This window comes from Diceros bicornis, chromosome 11 (genome assembly GCF_020826845.1).
Source record: "Diceros bicornis minor isolate mBicDic1 chromosome 11, mDicBic1.mat.cur, whole genome shotgun sequence".
Lineage (NCBI taxonomy): Eukaryota > Metazoa > Chordata > Mammalia > Perissodactyla > Rhinocerotidae > Diceros > Diceros bicornis.
The window spans coordinates 63,514,920-63,532,204 of NC_080750.1; the positions used below are offsets into that span (position 1 = coordinate 63,514,920).

Genomic DNA, 17,285 nt, shown 5'->3' on the forward strand with positions numbered 1-17,285 from the left:
CCAGGCCCCTCTGACACCCAAGTCAGTATCCTTTTCCCTCTACCACAGTACTGCCAATCTTAATTAATTTTTTGTATTTTTGAAAAATCTACATTTAAATGATTTTAGTTATGCTTTAAAAATTTTCTTTGAGATTTTGTCAAAGATATAAGTGGTTAATACTTTATCATAACTTTGTGGGAAAATGATTGTCTGTTATTCTCATTTTGCTGAAAATAATGGTTTAACTTTCAAAACTTCATTCCCTTGCCTTCAGTCAAAGTTAACCTGTTATGGTTTCAGAAGCATATAACACATGTTTGGGCCAGCTTTGGGAACGATTTTACTTTGTCATCGGATCTAGAGACTGAATTAAGAAAGAGCTGGCTTGAGTTTCTGGAGCATAGATGCTGTGTTACTTGTGCATTTTCTGGTCTCTCAAACAGGTTGAATGATTGAATATATTTATATCCAAAAAACATCAGCAGCCCTTGATTAATTAGTCATGAGGTTTTTTTACTTTTTGTTTTGTTAAAATTTTTTATTTTGAAATAATTATAGATGCACAGGAAGTTGCAAAGATAGCTCAGAGGGGTTCTGTGTACAATTCACCCAGTTTTCCCAGTGGTTACATCTTATATAATTATAGTACAAGATGAAAACCAGGAAATTGACATTGGTACAATCTGTGTGTGTAGTTCTGTGCCACTTTATTACATTTGTGAATCCTGAACCACTGTCTCAATTAAGATACAGAACTATTCCCTCACCACAAAGATCTCCCTCACACTACCCCCGATTATAGGCATACCTCCTTCACCACCATCCCTAACCCTGGGAACCACTGCTGCCAACACAATTGTCTAATTTGAAATAGAATATCATATATATGGGCCATTTGATCTCTCACAGTTTGATGCTGAGTCTGCTCGTATCAGTAATGATCAATACCCAGGTTTTAAGGGCTGATTGTAGTTTCTGTGACCTACCTCCTGCACTTATCCATGCTAGATTTTGTCTTCTATCTTATGGGTCTTTAGAGAACGCCTTATAGAAATCAGATCATTTGATGTCTTTAAACTCCAAACCTATCGATTAAGTCTTTTACTTTGGTAATTTTGGAAGTATATTAAACTGTGAAGTGATAGATAAATACAAAGTGGTATCATTATTCTATGACAGGTTTGTCATCTGTAACCTGTCAGTAGAGGAGAGCTCCTTGGGCAGTATCTCGGGGTATACTCATTATAGTGAGGTTGGTGAACTCCTTTAAATTGCATGCAAAATTTGTGTGTGGGCATGCGTGCATGTATGTATAGATATATAAAGTCACGTGCTTTTATCAGATTTTCAAAGGAGTCCTTGATCTAAAAAGAAGTTTTAAAATCCAGGACTGTGCATAAAAAATCTCTTCCCAGTCAAAAAAAAGTCATTTAAAATGAAATTTTTCTCTGTGAGGGTAGTAGAAGTGGGCCTTGTATTGTGTAGTGCAACAAACTGCCAAGCCAAGAATCTGATTCCTTAATTATTTTGAATATAACATATAGAAATAAAAGAAAATAACATCAAAACAGAACAACAGTCCAAGGTAAACCCAAGATGTCTAGGACACATTTATGAAATTTAAATTATGCCTCTCTCCTCTCTCTGACCTTTATATGTCTGATGAAGAAATCGATCTGCCATATTTTACATGTGGACTTTTTCATCCATCATGTACACTGAACAGTGAACTACTTAAAGAGAGAGGACTTGTGTTGACTCATTTCTGGGTCCCCAGCATGTGGTTGATTCAGTGCTTGGCACATGGTAGGGATTCAGTAAATTGGAATCACAGGGTACTTCTCTTTTTAAAAAATGTACTTTATTGTTACTCATCTTAAAAATTCTGGTTTGTATAACTTCATGGTTGATATTTGAAATATTTTTTCCTTTTGAAATGTTTTGATCAATAAATATCTCATCTTTGAGAGGAGGAAATATTCATCAATTAATTTTTAATCCCATGCCAAGGATAATCCATTGGTGTACATAGTAGATTCTTGAGAAGATATTATTGGATGAATGTTTGCTTATGCCATTACATGTTTTTAAAAATCAATCCCATTTGCCAGAAATTGGCTTTCAGACATTGCATTTCACTCTGGAATAGTTTCTCATGGGCTTGATTGTTTTTCATTGCTGTAGAAGTTAAAGCCTTCCTATCTGTTCAGGGACTGTGCTCTGACTTTATTGGTGCTTAGTGTTCCCTCAGGCCACAGAGGCTTCTAGAGACACTGTTTCCTTAGCTGAATCTAGCTGTTCAGAACTACTTGCTTAAAAAAGGAAGGATCATCACAAACTACCAATTACTCAGAAACCTTTAAATAAACTGTTTTGTGTGGGAATGGTTGGTTATACACTTCGAATTTCCAGGTCCTTCCTTTCTCCATCATCTTTGTACTGTATTAATTGGAAGACAATAACTGTGGATTGGAGTGCACCTATGTTGAAAATGTATGCACTTTCTATGGAGACAAAGAAATGATCGAATATATTGAATTGAAATTACTAGAGCCCCTTGAGACCTGCAGCAGGCACTTGTGCTGGCCACTGCCTGCCAGGAGTTGTAGATATGAGCGTGTGTGTGTGTGTGTGTGTGTGTGTGTGTGTGTGTGTGTGTGTGTGTGTTTGTCTTTCCTCACTTGGTTTGCAAGGGAGTTGGAGACACTGAAAAACAAATTCCATTAGTTCTATCTGGTTGAACTTCCTGATACTCCTTTTTTTCCTCTTCTCTCATTTTTTCCCTCCCCCACCTTCCCAGTTTCCTTCCTCTATCCAACTTGTTTCCTGATTCAGCCTTATCACTAGAGAAAATACTCCTAAGCCATATCAAGGATTGAGAATGTGTTTCCAGCATTCCCACTTTGTTTCTCTAAACAACATGTTTCTGGCATAGGCTCTTGGCAAAATAGTCAATTTCTTCACCTCTATAAGCTGATTGAATTAGAAATCTTGTATTTCTTATATTCTCGCAGGATACCCAATTAATGATCACTTTCCTTGAATTCTTCTGATAGGTTTTGCGTTTGAACCGAAGCATGACTTCTTTGTGGTTTGTGTCCCTTTCTTATCAATTAACATGAATCCCTTTTCTTTCCTATTTCTTGCTGATTGTCAAATCTGAAAACTAACTTCCAAGCATACCCTTATCTTTTGGTTGGTTAAATTCGTGGGGTATTTTGGACCATTCTTTCTTCCACTTCTCTCAACTGCCCTAAGTACCTCATACAGAGGATCACTGGGAAAAAAAGAGTCCTTTTTTTTTTTTTAATTTTACTTGAAATGCCTTTGAATCGAAGGCTATTTCTCCTTAGTTCTGAATTTTCATGTTAATAACTTCTATTCATGAAGTAGGTTGAGTTTTGTAAATGGTTTACAGGATGTGGACTCTTAAATTTGAATCTCCCCCCTTCCTGCAGCCTCTATCACTCTGCCTCCCCCTTCTCACCCCAGATCTGGGCATCAGCATTCAAAACTTGGCCTGCTTTCCCAGCCTAGTATTTGCTAAAGTCATCTTTTAATGAAGAACCTTTTAGTTAGAGATAAATTTAAACTAAGCCCACAAACAAGCCAAATAATATATTTAAGGTCTAAAGTTTATTTTTTGCCAGCAGTGATGACTTCATTAATTCTTATCATCATTTTGACCATTTATAGAAGATTCAAAATAACCTCTAAGCTAGGACATTTGCCCAAAGTTAAATAGATGAAATTTTATGAAGATAAGTAAAATCTCATTTAATTCTGGAAAGATTTAATTTGGTAGCAGTTAGATGAGAATTAAATTAGAGTCTAGGGCATGTAACCTGACCACAAGTTTAACCTAAGCTAAAATATGAAGTATGGCAACTATCCTGAATTCAGGCTTGGACTGCGTTAGAAGGGTTGTGCCTACATGCTGAAAACAACAGGCTTTTTGCTTGTTTTCTGCACTGGTGACTGACTATATTTGGACTGTTCTATTCAGGCCTGGCTGCCGTATTTTGAAAGAGTGCATTCAGAGAATGGCATTAGGGACAAAGGTATCTGGCAAGCATGTTATGCACAGGAACTAGCAGACGAGCAATTAAGAAATTCTGCCTGGACTACAGAGAGATCTTGACTTTGAATGTTCGATTGGTTTCAGTGGTCCTTTAGGAAAGGAATAGATTCATTTGATTAGGAAGAACTAGTACTGATGGATGAAATTCATAGAAAGATTTCTACTCAGAGAAAGGAAGCAGCATGGGCTGGCAAAGCTGGCCAGCTATAGGATGTACCTTGTGGTTAGTTTCTTGGAGGAATTCTGGTAATAGGTAAGAGTCTGAACTAAATGCATATTAGCCCTTCCAAGTCTGTGGTTCCTGATTCTGGAGTAAAGAGAACACAGGAAATACTCAGATTGGAAATGGTATTTGACTTGAAGTTTTGCATTTTTATAGACTACAAAGGAAAGAACATTACTTGGATTCCTCTTCTTAATTCTTATGTACTTGGATGATTTTGGCTTTATTTACTTATGTTCTTTATCCAGGAGATGAATGTGAAAATTTCGTTGTCATTTTGCCACTACAGCAATTATAGAGGACTTATTAGTATATCAATTTTGTTTTAATTAATATTTAAGATAAGTAATAACTAAGGCAGTAATTTTCCTTCTATTATGATGTCCTGTATAGTTTGGGGTAGAGGTATAGGCATTTGTTTAGAGTGTAAAGTACTCATTGCTTTAAAGAAGCTCTTGATCATCGTCAACATTTATTGAGTATCCATGGAGATGATGGTACTGAATTTAATAAAATTTTCAAAATAGATTTGATGCTGCCCTTATTCCCAGAGATTTACAGTGTTTTAGTACCTTTAGAATCTGTTTGTTTATGTAAAGATAATAGGATCCCAAGGACAGAAAGACCCTTAGGATCATCTTGTTTATGCCCCTACACCAAGTAGGACTATTTTTGTCATCATTCTGGAAATTAGTCTGATTCCATTAACAGTAGAAAAAGAAAACAGATTTTTAATGTGAGTTTCAGAGATTAAGTTAGATGTAAAGAATGGTCTCATTTAAAGAGGGAGTGGATAGTACAAATTATTCAAGAGGTCTTTAGAAAATTTAACTTTTGGAGACATTTACCAGTGGAATCAAATTCTAAGAGAATTCAGGGACACTTCTTTTAGGAGGCACCAGGAGACCATTATTCTACAATTTCCTTTCACTGAAATCCATATGAGCAATATAATATCCTTGAAGATATGCAAACTAAGATAAAATAGTAAATAGTTTACCAAGGATATAAAGATGATGAACCAAGATGATTCTTTGTACCTAGCACAATCTTGACTTCTATTAATACTCTTGAAGCCAGACACAAAAGATATTCTTTTTTTTTTTTTTTTTTGTGAGGAAGATCAGCCCTGAGCTAACATCCATGCCAATCCTCCTCTTTTTGCTGAGGAAGACCGCGTCTGAGTTAACATCTATTGCCAATCCTCCTCCTTTTTTTTTTCCCCAAAGCCCCAGTAGATAGTTGTATGTCATAGTTGCACATCCTTCTAGTTGCTGTATGTGGGACGCTGCCTCAGCGTGGCTGGAGAAGCAGTGCGTCGGTGCGCACCCGGGATCCGAGCCTGGCCTGCCAGTAGTGGAGTGCGCGCACTTAACCACTAAGCCAGGGGGCCAGCCCCAAAAGATATTCTTTTATAGGTTATGTACAGTTCTGTTTTCTTCTCTTCCACAATAGTGTGTTAGTACTTATTTAATAATGGAAAAGCAGGAAAAACTTCAAAGGTTTATTTAACCAGTCTATAATTATTTATTGAGCACCTAATATGTCTCAATTATTACTCTAATCGCTGAAGCTACAAAGATGATAGGACTTGGTCCCCTTCACAGAATTCATGGTCCTCTGCTAGAGGAGATAGATTTATAAACATCTTGAACATAAAGCAATAAATTCTCTGAGAGTCTAATAGAATCTTTTCTATAATGTATTTTCCCATTGGAGCTTGAGTGATCTTTTGAAAATGTAATTGAGATCATGTCACTACTTTGTTCAGAACCTTTCCAAGTTTCCTTGTCACACTCAGAGTAAAAGGAAAATCCTTACAATGGCCTAAAGTCCTACATGACCTGTCCCCCTCATCCCCGCCACGCCCCCCACCTCTCTCTCTCTCACACACGCACACACACACAGACACACTCACAGTTACTGCCCTAACTTATATTCGGATTTTTCCTTGCCCACTCTGCTCTTGTCACACTGGCTTTTTTGCTGTTCCTCCAGTATTTCAGGAATGCTTCTGCCTCAAGTTTAGGTACTTGGTGGTTCCTCTGCATGGAATGGCTTGCCCCCTACCTCCTTCACATTTTTGTTCAATTGTCATGTCAGTCGGCCTTCCTTGATTACCCTATTTATAACTGAAAACACAAACAATAACAACAAAAACCTTGACATTCTTATACCCTCTCCTTTGTTTTATTTTTCTCCATAGCAGTTATCGCCATCTGATGTACTAAATAGTTTACTTGTCTAGAGTCTTCCCTCAGTAGATTGGAACCCCTGTGAGGACAGGAATTTTTGTACTCTCTAGCATCTAGAACCATGCCTGGCATTGAGTAGGTTCTTTTTCTTTTTAATTAATTAATTTATTTTTTTCTTTTTTTGTGAGATCCGCTCTGAGCTAACATCCATGCCAGTCCTCCCCTTTTTACTGAGGAAGACTGGCCCTGAGCTAACATCTGTGCCCATCTTCCTCCACTTTATGTGGGACACCGCCACAGCATGGCCTGACAAGCGGTCCGTCGGTGCGTGCCCGGGATCCAAACCCAGGCCACCAGCCAGCGGAGTGCGCGCACTTAACCACTATGCCACAGGGCCGGCCCCTGAGTAGGTTCTCAATGAAGTTTTTGTTGAATTCATTTGTTGAGGTATACTTTAAACATTGTGGGAACACAGACCAGGGAGCCATTAATTCTCACTGGGGATGTCATGAAAAGCTACAGAGAAGAAATGGTAATTGATCTAGGCCCGATGGGCAGGGGTCTCTGGGTGGACAACGATAACGCAAAGACATAACGTGAACAACAGCTTATCCCGGGTCTCAAACTCAAATGCGGATGGGGTCCGGGTATATGACTGTAAATGTATAAGTAGTCTGACTTAAGACAACAGAGAAGCAGGGAAACTGATATCCTGTCTGAAAGTATCCAAGATTCATAATAATGATGATGTTGATGATGATGGTAGTGGTGGTGGTAAATCCTCTTCAGGACAAGTGAAACATGTATGTGCTCTCACCTGACAGACTGCTAGTTTGTAATCTTTGGCTTATTTGTGGGTGAGAAAGCTGGGTGCTTAAGTGTGGAACTGCATACCAAAGGCTAGCTGCTTAGAGCCATCTTGTTGAGTGTGCTAGGCACTCTACTAAACATATTTAAGATGTGCTTCCTCCGGCCGGCCCCGTGGCTTAGCGGTTAAGTGAGCCTGCTCCGCTGCTGGCGACCCGGGTTTGGATCCCGAGTGCGCACCGACGCACCACTTGTCTGGCCATGCTGAGGCCGCGTCCCACATACAGCAACTAGAAGGATGTGCAGCTATGACATACAACTATCTACTGGGGCTTTGGGGGGCAAAAAAAAAAAAAAAGATGTGCTTCCTGTCTCCTGGATATGTGAATATTCACTCTGATATTTGAACTTCTACTTCTTTGTGCTTTTGTGCCTGTCAAAGGCATCGGGATGGATAAGAAGTTTAGAGAACTTGTAGCACAGTGGGCAACTGCCTGGCTGGAGTGAGATGGGTGTCTCGTGCCTGAGATCAGGTTTCTCACTGGCCTCCTCTAATTCAGAGAGCAGGTGAAATCATTCCAAGTGAGTAAGAAGCATTACAGAGCTAGATTTTCTATTGAGCACAGCTTTTGATAAAAGAAAGGAGAGCTAGATATTGACTTTTTGGTGCCTGTTCTATCAGTGGTCTGTTAATCAACAGAGGATAAATTATTGCTCTTCAGAAACAGGCAAGGATCCCGCTTGCCTTGAAGTCATTTCCACTTTTCTTTGTTTTTTCTCTTTATTGATAGAGGATCTTTCCTCTAGCCATTTGCTCCTTGGGGGTTTTGTTAAGGAGTGAAGGGAAACTGAAGAGAGCTCTTTTGATTTATCTTCTATCCTTTCCTTTTGGTCACTCCACAGGGCTAAAATAGCCGAGTTGGCTTTAATATGTCGCCATTAGAGACCAAACATTAGCTGGAATAAACCATCATGCCTCACAATGAAAAATGTCCCCTGATTGGCTAATTAATCAGTCAAAGGGGAATGACATGGCTCTCAGCTTGAGGGACTCTGCTAGAGAGAAACAGGCTGTTGATAAATGGTTTTCCAACAAATTCATATATCAAGGAAACTTAGTCATTTTTAACTATAGTTTGTGTGACTGCAATTTTTTCTAACTTTTTCTTTTCTGCTGCTCTTGCTGTTTAGGCTCCTTTTTTTTGTTGTTTGTTGATAGAGAAATATAGGATTTTAGATATGAAAAAATAAATGCTTTTTACTTATTCGTGTCTGTTAGCATCATTGGTTTTGACTGTCTAGATTTATGAGTAGGTGAAAATCAGGTAGATTTTTCCAAAATAATTTATGAAATTAAATTTTCCTGGCTTCCTTCAAAGTTAAGGTCTCCAGATTCTGGTCCACATGCCTGAGTTTGAATCCTGGCTCCATCAGTTGCTAATAGTGAGATACTGGGCAAATTACTTAATCTCTCTGTGCTTTAATTTCCTCATCTTTAAAATGGGAATAATAATAGCATCACCTAATAGGATTGTCATGAAAATTAAATGATATAATCTGTAAAACATTTGGAACAGTGGCTGGCACATGGTGATTATTTATTAAATATTCATTGTTATTTTTTAATCAAAGTAATATATGCACATAGATTTTTAAAATTAAGCTGCACTAAATAGCAGGGGAAGAAAACATTCTTCATACCTCTCACCTCTTTACCTCCCAAGCCTGCTCTCTACAGTGCATTCTGTTCTTTTTAAATTATATGGTATTTAGGGGCCAGCCCAGTGGTTAAGTTCATGCATTCCGCTTCGGTGGACCGGGGTCTGCGGATTTGGATCCTGGGCACGGACCTGCTCACCACTCATCAAGCCATGCAGAGGTGGCATCCCATATAGAAGAGCTACAGCTCTACAACTGTGATACGCAACTATGTACTGGGGCTTTGGGGGGAAAAAAAGAAAAAAGAGGAAGATTGACAACAGATGTTAGTGCAAGGCCAGTCTTCCTCAAATAAATAAATAAATAAATTATATGGTATTTATCTTCATATTTTTAAATAACATCTTACATTGACTTTCTTGCTGTGTTAATTTTTAACATTGTCTGAATTTCTATTTTCGTAAGTTAAGATTTAAGGCCTTTTACTGAGCACTCAAAATACTGATGTATTATAATTATTAGTTAATTTGGTGTTTCTATTTTTATGACTATGTAAATATCGAGTTCCCTGCTAAGCCAAGTAGTGTACTATAATTACGTTTCCTTTTACAACTTTGCATTGTTTTCTGGTGGGGAGCAAATAGTATATCCGTAATTTTTCCCATACCCTCTACTAGCCTCTTAATATAAAACTTTCTACAGTGTTAAACAGATTGGGTAATCTGTCAGCTCAGTCTTTTCCCCAGGAGACTGCCCTCCTCGGACCCCCTTCTTCCTGCTCACTCTCTACTGGCTATCGGGTTTGCTTCACCCCTGTCATCCTAGACTTTTCCCTCCACCTTGCTCTCATTACCTCCTCTGTCCTGAATCGGTTGCCCATCTTCCTCTTTTTGCTTGAGGAAGATTGTCACTGAGCTAACATCTTAGCCAGCCTTCCTCTATTTTGTGTGTGGGACGCCGCCACAGCATGGCTTGATGAGCAGTGTGTAGGTCCGTGCCCAAGATCTGAACCCACGAACCCTGGGCTGCCAAAGCGGAGCGTGCAAACTTAACCACTACACCACCGGCCCAGTCCTCCTCAATCATCTTTTAGCAGCTTTCTGAGAAGGAGTGCGGGCCTGAAAATCTCTATGCTGATGTCATGGCAGATTGTGTGGGCATAGAATTCTGGGTTGAAAATCATTTTCTTTCAGAATTTTGAATTCTTTCAGAATTTTCAGAAATTTTGAAGAAGATACTCTAGTATCTTCTGATATTTGTTGTTGCTGTTCATATTTCAATTCATTACACATATCTGTTTTCTTTGTCTTATCTTCGGGAGTTTTTAGGATCTTCTTATCTTTGCATTTCTAAAATCTTGTGGAAGTGTGAGTTGATTGGGTGTTTTTATTCACCAGGCACTTGATGGGCCTTCCAAAGTGAAGATTCATGCCCTTCCATCAGTTCTGAAAAAATAGCTTTTATTAATTCTTTAATTATTTTTTCTTTTCCTTTTTCTCTGCATGTAATCTCTGTTGATTACATGGTGGACATCTTGGATTATTCCTCAGACTTTTTTTATCTTTTGTCTCCTATTTTTCTACATCTTTGTTCTACTTTTGAGGAGATTTCCTTCAGTTTATCTTCCAACCTTTCTATTAAAATTTTAAGTTTTGTTTTCATATTTTTAATTCCCAAGAGCTGTTTCTCTTCATCTGACTGTTCCTTTATATTTACTTATTTTTAAATAGCATCATGGTCTTCTTTCATGGATATAGTATATTCCCTCGTCTCTGAATGCATTATGTTACGAGATTTACAGATTGGTTTTCTTCTTCCTCTGAGCTCCTTTTTTCTTTTGGTTTTGGTTTGTTTCTTTCATGTTGGAGGATTTCCCCATAGTCTGATATTCTTTTGCTGTCTGCTCTTATTTATGAGTCAGTCAATGAACAGCTGAGTGCAAGCTTTGTTTGTATAGGCAGCACTGCTCAACTGGTGAGTTTTGCTGTAGAGTGATCATGGAGAGTTGGTGTTTTCCTTGCAGAACCTCCCTGATGTCAGAATTTGCAGGTCTTTTCTTCAGTGGGGTTCAGTTTCTCTAGAAAGGCACTCTTGCTTGGGAACATGGCCTGGGTTCTGGTAAGGGATGGGGTGAGGAGGTCATTACATGCAGACTCTGGCCTCCCTTCTGTCATACGGGCATCTCACCCTGCCCTCCAGCTGCAACTTAGGTCCTACCCAGCAGAGCCTCTCAAGTTCAGGCTTCCCAGAGAGTAAACCTCTGTCTCCTGACACATTTTTATTTTAGGGGGAAAAATGGCTTTGTTCCTGATTCTGTAAGTGGATAGGGCCTAATGCACAGGGATATTCAGCAAATAGTTACTAAAGGAAAGAAGGTTAGAAACACTAACATAAAACCATTTCACATCAAAAGCAAAATTTGTTTAAAAATTTAACAATGCTTTTTCTCATCTATCAATTCCAAAATATAAACTATTTTATCTCAAAAGACTTGGATGGGGAGGGTATTGTTTTCAGATGCTGGCCCTACCATTATTCCCATTTTAAAACAAAAAACAAACAAAAACTTATCCTATCTGTCACTCAGATTTACTTCCTTAAAGGGTGTATTTAAACAGGATTGGCCTACAGCCCTGTGGCTTAGCGGTTAAGTGCGCGCGCTACGCTACTGGTGGCCCGGGTTCGGATACCGGGCGCGCACTGACGCACCGCTTCTCCGGCCATGCTGAGGCCGCATCCCACATACAGCAACTAGAAGGATGTGCAACTGTGACATACAATTATCTACTGGGGCTTTGGGGGAAAAAAAAAAGGAGGGAGATGGGCAATAGATGTTAGCTCAGAGCCGGTCTTCCTCAGCAAAAAGAGGAAGATTGGCATGGATGTTAGCTCAGAGCTGATCTTCTTCACAAAAAAAAAAATAAATAAATAAACAGGATTGGCCTAGAAATAATCTAAATTTTAAATTATCCCTTGTCTCTGTGTGGACCTCCTCCTCTGCATATGCATATTTCCTCCTTCTCCTCCTCGTGACTGTCTCCTACTCAAACCTTTGGAATAAGATCCTAAGTAAGAGTGAAAAAGCCCCCCTTTGAAGTGAAGGAGGTGGTTTATTTGTCTTTACCCTTCTTTCCCTCAGCTCTAGTGTTCGTTCTTCTGTGAATTAAGCACAAGCAGTTTGCTTCTTTCTCTTTTTTTTTTGAGGACGATCAGCCCTGAGCTAACATCCGATGCCAACCCTCCTCTTTTTGCTGAGGAAGATTGGCCCTGGGCTAACATCCCTGCCCATCTTCCTCTACTTTATGTGGGATGCCACCACAGCATGGCTCGACAAGCAGTGCGTCGGTGCGCGCCTGGGATCCGAACCTTCGAACCCTTGGGCCGCCAAAGCGGAGCACATGCACTTAACCGCTGTGCCACCGGGCTGGCCCCACAAGCAATTTGCTGAGCGCTTCAGTTGTCTAAAGCATATCATGGAAATAAACAGTTCCTAATTTATCATATGGAAATGTGTGAGTGGATTACAGAAAGTGCTCTGAGCCTCCAGAAATATACATTGTTACCCTGACATGGAAGCCTTTTGGGTGTGATTCCTGCAGCCAACAAGCTGCATCTCTTGTTAAATTTTCTCCGAGCATGTATTGCAGGAAGCCATAGGTCGTACATCTTGCCCCTGGCTCCCATTTTCCTCTCCCACAGAAAGAATGCAAGGTGTTCTGCCAGGAGAGACAGACCTCACCTACTGCAGGTTTGCCTTTCTTAGAAATTATCATTGCATTACTGGGAAAGATTAATGGAAACTAGTTATGACGTTGAAGTAGAAAGAGCAGTGAACTGAGTGACAGGAGTATCTCCATTTCAGTCTTAGATCTGTTGGTACCTACCTTTGTGACCTTGAGCCAAGCCTTAATTTCTCTGGTCCTGAGTTTTAGATTGAAGCGTCAGTGGGGTCACTTCACGTGAGAATGATGGTGAGTGGATTAAACACATACCCAGAGTTGTAAGGGGAAAAAAGTAAAAGCACTAAGCGCCGTTTTCATCCTTGTGTATCTTGTTTACCAGCATAGTTGGATAATGAACTTGAGCATGATCTTTGATTGCTTTCTTTCCTTTGACTTTCATATCCAGTCAGACCATTACCAACTCCTGTTGATTTTGTATTTGTAATACCTACCGCATTCATCCTGCTTTTTTACTTTTACCAATATCCTGATCCTTGGTACCCCCGGTTGTTATTACCCATGAATTACCCTCCTAACTGGTCTCCCTGACCCCAGTTTTTCCTTTTTTCAGGGTGTCCTATTATCATCTGTTTTCTCATAATCTCTCTTTTGTAATGTTACCATCCTGCTTCAGCGGTCCCCTACATCCAACAAATGCACGGTCCCTGAGCCCAGTGTCCTCGACTCTCCACCAACTTGCCCTGATCTCTGTTCCAGATGCTCATGTCCACATATCCGTAATACAAGTCTCCACCAGGACTGTCTCAGCCAGCTCCAGACAGCCTTTGTCCTCTCACCTCTTTGTTTCCCCACACCATTGCCTCCACTGTCACTGCCCTCACCTTGTCCACTGCCTGTCTGAGTCCTTCCAGTGCGGCTCGAGTCCTGCTTCCCGCCATTGAGGAAGGAAGAGAAGGAATGCACAGTCTTTCAGTTGAACAAGCATTGGTAATTAAAGTCTTGGCTCATTCGTGTATTCAGCAGATTTTTATTAAATGCCTCTGTGCCCGCACTGTTCTAGGCACTCGTGATGCAGCAGTGAACAAAGCAGACAAGAAGCACTGCCCTTGGGGAGGCTACATTGTAGTAACGTCTTCGTGAAAGGCTTCCTCGCTGCTGTCTTCCCCTTCACCGAACTCTGCATCTGTCTGAATGTGCTATCACTGTGTGCTGCCTTAGCTTGTTGTTGCTTTTGTTATCCTATTAACAGTGGATGTCTTACTGTTCTGCCGAGGGCCGAGGCCATGACTTTGTGTCCCTTCATAGGCTCAGTGTCTTCAATAGTTGCTCTCTAGGAAACTGGGTAACTATGAGTTAGTTGGTATAATTAAATGGATAGATAGATTGAACTTCTTTAATACTCATGGCAACCAAGTGTATTGTTTTAATTGCAGGTAATTTTCCTTCTTCTTAATTGATAACTGTGTGTAAGAATTGTTAAGTTTCTGGTTACTGCTAACAACCATATATATTATCCACTTTATTAACAGTTACTTAAAATTTATTTCAATAGTAATCTATGGAAATCGATTTCAACAGGAAAAAGTATTTTTCATTGTTAATAAAAGAACCTACTATCTGACAGATCAATCTTAGTAATGCTAAAAGTAGAACGGTCAGACCTTGGTGTGCACCTGGCATATGCAATGTGAACTTATGAAGTATTCTTGCTATAGAAAGTTGAACCTAGGGCCAGCCCGGTGGCATGGTGGTTAAGTTCGTGTGCTCTGCTTTGGTGACCTGGGGTTCACGGGTTCAGATCCTGGGTGCAGACCTACACACCGCTCATCAAGCCATGCTGTGGCGGCGTCCCACATACAAAATACAGGAAGATTGGCACAGATGTTAGCGCAGGGTCAGTCTTCCTCAAGCAGGAAGAGGAAGATTGACAACAGATGTTAGCTCAGGGCCAATCTTACCACCACCACCACCCCAAAAATGTTGAACCTAAGTCTGGTCAAGTCTCTAGAAGTAACTTTCATTCACAGAAAATAGAGGATTTGGAGATGCAAGCTTAATGACCTCATAGGGAAACAAACAAAAAATTGAAAATGTGGGAAATAATATTTAAGACAACTGATCTAATTTCTGCAATAAGTCAGTGGCATGAAAAAAAATATGTGGGATTGCTGAGGATGGGGGGAGACTATAGATAGATAGACCCTAAGAGATGTAAGTAACTAGAGGTTAGAGATATAAGTAACTAATATGTGGGCCTAGTTTGGGACCTGATTTGAACCATGAGAAGATACACATGAGACAGTTGAGGAGTATGATTATGGACTGTGTATTAGATAATACCAAGGAATTATTTTCAGTTTTGTTAGGTGTGCCAATGGCATTGTGGTTGTGTAAGGAAATTTCTTTATTTTTTAGAGATCTATTTTTTAGAGATTTTTATTTTTTAGAGAGGGAAGTAGGAGTGAAATGACTTGATCCTTGCGATTTCCTTTAAAATACATTAGCAAAGAATAAAGGAATAATGTAACAATGTGGCAAAACCTTGTTAATTGTTTAGATAGGAATATGTGAGGTTCACTAAGTTTGTATATATTTACAAGTTTTCATAATGCAAAATTTGTTTACTAATTATATTATTCTTTAACATTTATTTAGCTCTATGTAAAGAATGGTTTAATTATTTTGTATGGTAGGTTCAAAATGTCATGGTCATCCTTCAAGTGCAAAGTTGTTAGTGCCCAATTTATTTTTGTCCTAATATGTCCCAGTTTACTCCTTCCTTAAATCCTTTCAGTAAGTCTTCTTGTCATCTATATTAATATTAATAGAAATCAGGGATGGAAACCAGCAGAGAGAGAGAATAAAAGTAGATGAAAGATAATTGCCACAAGAGAATAGATATTTTGATCATTCCATAGAACATAACTCCCCTGTTCTCTGAGCACCTCATCCCCCAACACCCAGAAGTCTACCACATTCCTTACTTACGGTTCATCATCCTGAACATGAGACAGACATGAGGTGCAGACACAATAGAGTACCTGGTTCCTCCTGGGCCACTCTCATCTGTCTCCTCTGACTGCTTGGGAAATTTAGATCTGGGGTAGCAAGCAGGAAGGAAGATTTAGGAATGTTGGGTAACTAATAGGTTTTGGGTTATGGCAAAGAGACAGCAGTCCCAGAATGGGAGCAAGTTCACAAAGTGGTTGTTTTATCACGGGATGAAGGAGTGGAATGCCAGGCTATTCCAGGTCTGGAATATCCAAATTTAACTGGTGTTCCAGGAGTGGAAGTTGTTTTCATAGAGTGACATTTACCCTTGTATGTGGAGTGAGGAGTTCTGAGGGAATTGTCTTTAGTGTTTGAGTAACTCACTGTGTGTAAGTCACAGAGGTTTGTCTCACCAGCCAAAGTGAGACCAGATGTTGTCAACTCTATGAGCTTATTCCTGAGGTGGTTCTGTATGTTCTGGAGGAGGGAGTTCCTCAGAGATGTATGTTATCGAATTTATCGCTTGTTCCAAGGAGTTTCTTGTTCCCCTGCTCCTCCATCTCCCAAGCTGCCTTTTTATTTGTTCATTTCTTTGAAGTCTTTGGGTTCTTTGCTTATCTTCATGGTACATTTTTCAGTTTATCGATATGACACGGTCATGACTCATAGGGCATACAGTGTGTCTTTTACTTCCCTTTCACACTGGAGGAACAGTACTATAAGTTGGCCGTATTTCAATGGCTCTTGTGAATACTGTGGTGTTTTCTTTACCACTTTCAGTCTGTGACCAGCAGAGTCTCTTATGGGGCTATGATGATATCCATGGTCAATGATAGAAGTGCCTTTATCTTTTAGGCAGACTTGTTCGTCTAGCAGTTAGGATTTCTGAGATACTGATCCCAAGCTCGAAAGTATCCAGGAGTCGGGTTAGAATGATGATAGAAGTTCTGTTTTATTAGATGCGGGTTGGCATAGTTTAGTGAGTATTGATTGTTTTAAAAGCCAGAAAACTTAGGTGCAAGTTCCAGCTGTGTCCCTTAACCCTCAGTGTGACTTTGGGCAAGTTGTAGAATTTTAGAGCTGAAAGAGGCCATCTGGTCCTTCCCTTAGCTTTCAGAAAAGGAAACTGAGGTCCATAGAGGTTGAGCTTGACCACCACAGGGCTGGGCTGAGAGAATTCCAGTCTTAACTTCTGGATGAGGACACCACACCACTTATCTGGCCACTTACTTGCTCTGTGCTTCTGCCCCCTCATCTGGAAAATGTGGATGAAATAATGTGTACGAAAGCACTTTGAGACTCATTAAGGCATAAAGCAAATGTAAAAAGCATCACTATCTTTGAAAAGATAGAAAGTAAGTACAAGCAAGTACCTGAATCGTATTCATTTTCTCCTACTTTAGTATATGAGAAATAGAATTTGAGGTGCAATTTTGTAAGCCATCAATGGAAGTCCAGCCCATTCCTTTATATACTCTCACCTTACTTCCCTCTCTGTGAGATGAGGCGTGATTAATCTGTGATACTAGGAAGAATTTACTCAAGTTTTTATAGGTTCTGAGATTCCATTTTTTAGTAGCAGTATGTACATAATATGTAATTGTTTCTATCTTGCTAACCTTGTGATAATAAAATGTAGAACTGAAGAGACCTATGTCAAGGAT

At 39.7% G+C, this 17,285-nt stretch overlaps 1 protein-coding gene across 4 annotated transcripts in view; it reads left to right on the forward strand.

Annotated features, from left to right (window-relative positions):
• PINX1 (PIN2 (TERF1) interacting telomerase inhibitor 1) overlaps window positions 1-17,285 on the forward strand; it is a 104,498-nt gene that overhangs the window by 44,217 nt on the left and 42,996 nt on the right. The gene's annotated exons all lie outside the window — the stretch shown is intronic.